We start from the raw sequence: 7,100 nt of genomic DNA, 5'->3' as shown, positions 1-7,100 counted from the left end.
TTCAACTACCACCACTCTTCTCTTTCTCTCTTTCACTCATCACTCTTATTTCTCTGTCTGTTTGTCTATCTATCTGTTTGTCTGTTTGTCTGTGTGTCTTTCGTTCATCTTTCTTCTCTCTATCTCTCTCATTTGTCTTCTCTCTATGTCTCCCTCGCTCATCTCTCATCTCTCTATCTCTCTCATCTCTTTTCTCTCTCTGTCTCTCTCGCTCATCTCTTTTCTCTCTATCTCTCTATTTTTCTATTTTCTTTATCGTTCATCTCTTTTCGCTCTCTTTCTATATGTCTCTCTCATCTCTTGTTTATCTCTATTTTTCTATATGTCTCTCTCTATCGATTTCTCTCTCTGCCTCTCTATCTCTCTCTATATCTCTTTCTCTCTTTATCTCTCTCTCGCTCATCACTCTGTCTTTCTCTCTCTTCTCTATCTGACTCTCACTCATTTCTCTCTCTCACCACCCATCTCCTCTATCACCTTCACCACTACTGCAAACACCATTCCACCACCACCATTACTTCTACTGTAGCCACTTCACCTCTACGACTACCATTACTACTACTATCGCCACCACTCCACTACCACCACTACCACCACTACTACCATTACCTCTCTTTCACCCCTGCCACTCCATTTACACTATCACTACCACAACTTCACCACTAATCTGTTTCGCCATCACCATCACCACCGCCACCACCATCATCTCTTATCCACCACCTTCACTACTGCTGCCGCTCCTTTTCCTCTACTACAAAAAATTAGTTCATGATTTTTAGTAATAAAAAAAAAATAGACCGCAGAAAAATATTTTTCATTGACTACAAAAAATTAACTTTTATTTTTCATTGCCGCTCCTCTCTCTTTTCTCTTTCTCTCTCTAACTCATCACTATTCTCTATCTGTCTGTCTGTCTCTGTCTCTCTCTCTCTTTCTCTCATTGTCTCTCGCTCATATCTCTTCTCTCTATCTCTATCATCTGTCTTCTCTCTCTACCTCTCTCACTCATCTCTCTTCTCTTTATCTCTCTCTCGCTTATCTCTCGTCTCTCTATCTCTCTCATCTCTTTTCTCTCTATGTGTCTCTCGCTCATTTCTACATATCTCTCTCTTCTCTTTATCTCTCTCTCGCTCATTTCTACATGTCTCTCGCTCATTGAGTTTTTTGGTTTTCGTATTTTTTTGTTTTTAGTGAATATTTTAAAAATTTTAAGTATTTTTTTTACTTTTTTAAATGCACCTTATTTAGATGTATCTAAAAAATAAAAAAAATTTGAAAAAATATTTATAAAAATTAATAAATACATAAAAATACAAAAAAAATACTGAATTCTTGTATTTTTTTTATATTTTTGATATTTAGTGAATTTAAATTTTTTTTTTTACAATTTTTTTTACTTTTTAAGTGTATTTATGTTAGGTGTGCCTAAAAAATAAAAAAATTATTTAAAATATTAAAAAAATTTAATAAAAACAAAAAAACACAAAAAATAAGAAAATAGAATTAATTTTTTTTCATTAAAACAAAAATTACCCCTGCTTCTGCCAAATCCCCCTCTTCTTTTTCTTTTTCGTTTTCCCGCTCTTTCTAATTCCCCCCTTTCTTTTCCCCCCTTCTGCCAAAATATCTTAATGCTGTGTTTGACCTCTTTTTTTCATTCATTTCGTCTCGAAACAATACTTTCTCTGAGATCATTTCTCTTCTTTCGTGTTCTAGTTTGTATAATTGTTGGGATTTGGTTTTATTTTTCTGGTTTTCTAGGGTTTTAATGGTGTGAAATTTTAGTTCAAATCGAGGGATTTTGGGGGAATCTGGAGAGAAAAAGAGAAGAGAAGAGAAGAGCATGGCGTCCGGAGAGAGAGAGTTCGAGGAGCAGCTGGAGGAAGCTGGGAATAGGCTCCTTCAACCTCCGTCTTCGGTCGATGAACTCCTTCCTCTGCTTGACGTAAGCCCTAGTTTATCTAGGTTTTGTTTCGTTGAACTGCTTTCTGCCCTTGATTTCTAGGGTTTTTAGTTTTCTATAAATTTTCAGCACTTCATGCTTCTATCTGGGTTTTGATTTTTCCCCCCTGCTGTATCGCATGTTTTTTTTAATGGCATTTGGGTCTTGTTTGGAAAATTTATTCCTTAATTAGGGCTCTTTATTTTATTTATTTGTACCACTTGTTCTTTTCCAATTAGTTCATCGAACCGGTTTCAGGAGGATGGTCTACCATAGATCAAAATTTTATCTCTGTGTATAGGATGCAATGTGGAAATTTTGTAGATTGACTAGTTTTTCAATTAATGTATTGTACTTAAGCAGTGTGTTTATTTGTTGCATGTTTCACTCCTTGCCCTGAATCTTGTGAAATCAGTGTATTCTATAAATGCATGGTTTCATCATTTTATAAGGTCATAATTAGAAGTCTGCAATAAAACTGAGTTCCTGTTGGCATAAGACAAATTGGTATTGCAAATGAATTGCTAACTGATTGTGTATCCAAATGTGATTAACCAGCCACACTTCTTGTTGCAATCTTATGTATAGACCCTTGTATATGCTCTGTGTTTAAAATAACTCTCCTATTTTCCGAATGTTTGAAAAAGTCCGTAATGATGTGCCTGCAGTTTGTTGACCTGTCTTACATTATATATACAAAGATGTCCTTGGACTGTCCTTAGTCTTTACCCCTTGCAAATTGCTTTTTCCTTGGAGGCTCCAACCTCCATTTGGTAATTTTTGCAGTGAGAAGTTGCTTGATGGTTGTGACATGTGTTTTTGTCTCAAATCATAGAATTCATTTTATTGCCTTTCCAGGGCCCTAAAATATGCTAGTATTTAATTGATTAATATCCTGGTATTTAGGACATTCTCTTCTAATACAGAATAATCACCCCTGCCTGCTACTAGGAAAGAAAAAAATGACATGCTCCCAATGTTGTCAATTGGGTTGAACATTATTGTTCACTCTTCTCTTCCCCAATGCTGGAAGATAATTATGTGCTGGAACATTATTGGAATCACACATTATTGTCCTCTTTTTTAGTAAGTTTAGATTGATGTAAAGCATGGTGCATTGTTGCAGGTGTGTAGCACTTGGGAAATGAGATATGTATAATATTAAATCATCAATCATAAGAGAATTTCTGAGGATATAGAAGGAGAAAATATGGTTCATTTACTTCTGTTCATGCTTGCAGAGGGGAGAGGATATAGAAGGAGAAAATATGGATCCATCAGTAAGGTTTTATGAATCCATTCTAACTAAACAATTTATTTGAAGATTGGAGGTAATCAGATATTTGTTCCCTCAAGCAACTCGTCAATGTGGTGATTCATGGGTAATAATACTTATTTTTTTCTCAAATATTGCCTTTTGAAGTTTGTAAGTGATTTTGTTTCTTCAATTTAAATTTTCGTTTAAACTTGATCTGGACTCATTGATTGATGTTTAAGGTCATTTAAATTTGAAATTATCCTCAAAATGTTGTATTTGATGTTGTTGGGAGTTAGAGCTAGATTTCAGATATAATTTTTATGTTTTTTTGTATTTGATGTTATAGTAGTTAAATTTTATTTTTGTATTTGATTGAGATGTTTAATTATCCATGTGGGATTTGATGACTAATAAAAAAATATTGTATTTGATGCTATAGTAGTTAAATTTTTATGTTTTTTTGTAATTAACATTAACACATAATTATATTGTCATTAATTATTTTTATTTTTATTTTTCAGATATTTCTCATGTAGGAGTGTGCTCGTGGAATGCATGCCTGTGAAGAATGTGGCTAATTTTTGTTTTTGTTATTTACGAAGAATGACGAGAAAAACATTTAATTTTGGTTTATGTTATTTTGAATTATGAACAAAATCATGTATTTAAACATTATATATGTATTATGGAACATTATGTAGTGGGATAATTTTGTTGATGTGTAATTATGAATGGAATAATATTTTATTATGGAGAAATTGTTATTTTGATACAGAAATTTTTATATTATTATGCAATTATTATGGAGAAATTTTAATATTTTTAATAATTTTATCGTAGGATGTTTTTTTTCTTTTTTGTGACGGCACTACACTGTCGCAAAAAATAAAAAATTTTAATATTTTTATTGATTTTGTTACAGGTTTTATTTTTTACGACGACACTAAACTGTCGCAAAAAATAGAAATTTTATTATTTTTTTAATAATTTTTGCGACGGTAGTATACTGTCGCAAAAAATGGAATTTTTCATATTTTTAATATTTATTTTTTGCGACGGCACCACACCGTCGCAAAAACAGTGTTCTTGTGGTTGCAAAAAAAAGACTATTAGCGACGGTTTTATTTGCCGTCTCAAATAACATTTTTAGCGACGGTAAAATATTGCCGTCGCAAAAAGTCAAGAAATTCCAAACATTATTAGCGACGGCAAAATGCCGTCGCTAAAGGTAAAAATGCCGTCGCAAAACATTAGCGACGGCACTATGTCGTCGCAAAAACTCTTTTGCAACCCCCTTTGTTGCGACCCCCCACTTGCCGTCGCAAAAAGCCACCTACCATCGCAAAAAACCTTTTGAGACGGCGTTTGAGGTATTTGCGACGGCGTTTTACCGTCGCAAAAAATCAAATTTTTTGTAGTGATTCTTGTTTCAATGAATAATGATTAAAAGATGATATATGTATCTTTGTATTTGGATAAACTACAATCACCTCCCTAGAGGTTTGGAGAAAATACAATTAGTTAATCCCGCACTTTCGACATAATCACATTGATTTCTATTGAAATTTTAATTCACATATCACTTAAATTGATGAAAAGAAATGTCGTCATCTCTCTCTCTCTCTTTTTTTTTTCTCACTAAAAATATATATTTACCTTTGTTTATTTTAATGTCTATCTACCATATACATTAGTTTGGATCGTTTTAATATTACTAAAATAGAAGTCAATGAAATTATGCCAAACTTATGGGGTTAATTATGTTTTTCTTAAATTTCAAAGGATGTGAGTGTAATTTACCTTTTTTTTATTATTTTAATTTGCATTGTATTTAGATGGATAGTTCAAGTATTATAATTTTTTTTGGTGAAATAATTTTGGTTTTTCTCAAAATCTCATCATTTTTGGTGAAAAGCAAAAATTAAGTTCTAAAAGATTTATTTTTCTAATCATTTGTCATTCTTTCTCGTCATTTCTCATCTCATTAATTGTCTAAGCAGGTAATAAACATATCAATTTTCTCAATTTTTTTTCTTTCTTTTCTCACCAAATTTTTCAATCTAAACGGAGTGTTAATAGGCTTTAAAATATTGTGAATGTAATCTCTTGGCATTTCAAAAAGGTTTGTTGGTTAGTTAGTTGCCTTTAGGATATGGGTTTTTATAACTGTTAAGTCTTCTTCTTGGGTCCCAAAATGTTTCAAAAATGTTGCTCAAAATCAGTAGAATGACTAGATAACTAACCCCAACCGAAAGTTCTGATCTACATCTTTGAGTAGCCGCTAATCATGCAATCTTTGTTTAAAAAAGTCCCTTACTAAATTCTGCCTTTGCCTTTCAAAAAGCAATTTAGGTTTCTCTTTTTGAACATGCAGGTTTCTCAATGACTCATGTTTTGTTCAAAAAGTCCTTTTTGAAATTATTTACTCCTTGTGTTGGGCCAAAAATCACGGTGTATCCTTGAGTTTGATATGTGACATTAGATCCCTCAATTAATACCAAATTGAAAGAATATATGAATATAATGGATGAATTAAAAAGGCAAAAATATATTTTTATTTCTCATTGTTCTATTATGTACCTCTTCTTCTTGAATTGGGATCCTCCCCTTGAGGCCCCTCCTTCATTCCCTCCTTGTAGGGGCTTTCGGGTCCACTTTGAGGCCTAGTTTTGATAATTCGAACCGTTCATATTTTTAGATTTATTCAGTATATCATACCTGTAAAAAATCAAGTTGATCGAATATCATAAAGTATGTGTTCGGAAAATTGTTTATTAAAAAATAGTTTGTAGTCCTAATTTTCTGAACGCATACTTTCTGATATCCGATCAACTTGATTTTTTACAGGTATAATATACTGAATAAATCTAAAAATATGAACGGTTCGGATTAGCAAAACTAGGCCTCAAAGTGGACCCGAAGGCCTCTGCAAGGAGGGAATGAAGGAGGGAGCGCAAGGAGGGGATCTGTACTCCTTCTTCTTCTTCTTCTTCCCTAGCATTCTTAGTTCCTTCACCATAAAAGGTCAATGCTATCACAACCACACATCATCTCCCAAAAAGAAAAAAAACATCAGAAACCAAATCACCAATCACCCCCATCACGGGACCATCCATCCTCTCCAAATTCCTGTCAAATCATCTAATTAAGATGATTTTTATTTATTTATTTATTTTTAAATTTGGTATCAACAATCTTATTCACTTAAAAAGTTACTTGAAAAATCAATTGTGTTGAGATTTATTTTAAATGTATATCCCACAATATAAAAGTGGAATTTACACTGCACATCAATTTTTTGAAAAAATTCTGTTCAACATTAATTATGGGTTAATAGCTTTTAAGATTCAGTATCAACCCTAGGGGTCTGATGTCACAAATCAAATTTGAGCAAGGCACCGGGGTTTTCGGCCTAACTGTAGGGATAAACAATAATATATTATTTTTAAAACTATTGGACACAATAATGGTAGGTTTCTTTCTAGTATATTTATTGAGGAGGACTGATTAAGACCCCTCAAAACTCCCACCCCCACCACCCCCACACAGATGTGGGGGTTGGGGATTGGGAGAAAAGAAAAAAAAAAGAAAAAAAAAGAAAAATGGACCAATCAAAAGCAAAGGGGGTCAAAGGGGGTGAAGAGAAAGGGAGTCTTAAACATTTTTGTTTATTGAGGAGGTGGATTGCCTCTTGAATCTAAATTGGAGAGCGTTATTTAAGCTTATGAAGTTTATAGGGTTATGTTAGATTTGGAGATGTTATTGTGCCTTTGGGCACATCAGGCTGTTGCGTTCCTTTGTGGAGTGTCGTTCTGAGTCTCTTTTAATAATCTGAATCCTTCATATTGTAGGGTTTATCAAGTAGATTATCCATGTAAAAAATCGAGTTGATTGAATATC

General features: G+C 33.0%; 1 long non-coding RNA gene across 1 annotated transcript; it reads left to right on the top strand.

Annotated features, from left to right (window-relative positions):
• Positions 1-1,801: 1,801 nt before the first annotated feature.
• Positions 1,802-3,931, top strand: LOC145803139 (uncharacterized). The gene is made up of 3 exons (XR_014345249.1): positions 1,802-1,945; positions 3,184-3,324; positions 3,722-3,931. It is a non-coding gene; the product is annotated as an uncharacterized LOC145803139 (long non-coding RNA).
• The last annotated feature ends 3,169 nt before the right edge of the window (positions 3,932-7,100 follow it).

The sequence above is a fragment of the Camellia sinensis genome, chromosome 11, assembly GCF_055761805.1.
Source record: "Camellia sinensis isolate YWXY chromosome 11, ASM5576180v1, whole genome shotgun sequence".
Classification (NCBI taxonomy): Eukaryota; Viridiplantae; Streptophyta; class Magnoliopsida; order Ericales; family Theaceae; genus Camellia; species Camellia sinensis.
The sequence above is the reverse complement of the archived record's forward strand: the minus strand, read 5'-3'. Positions and strand labels throughout refer to the sequence as shown.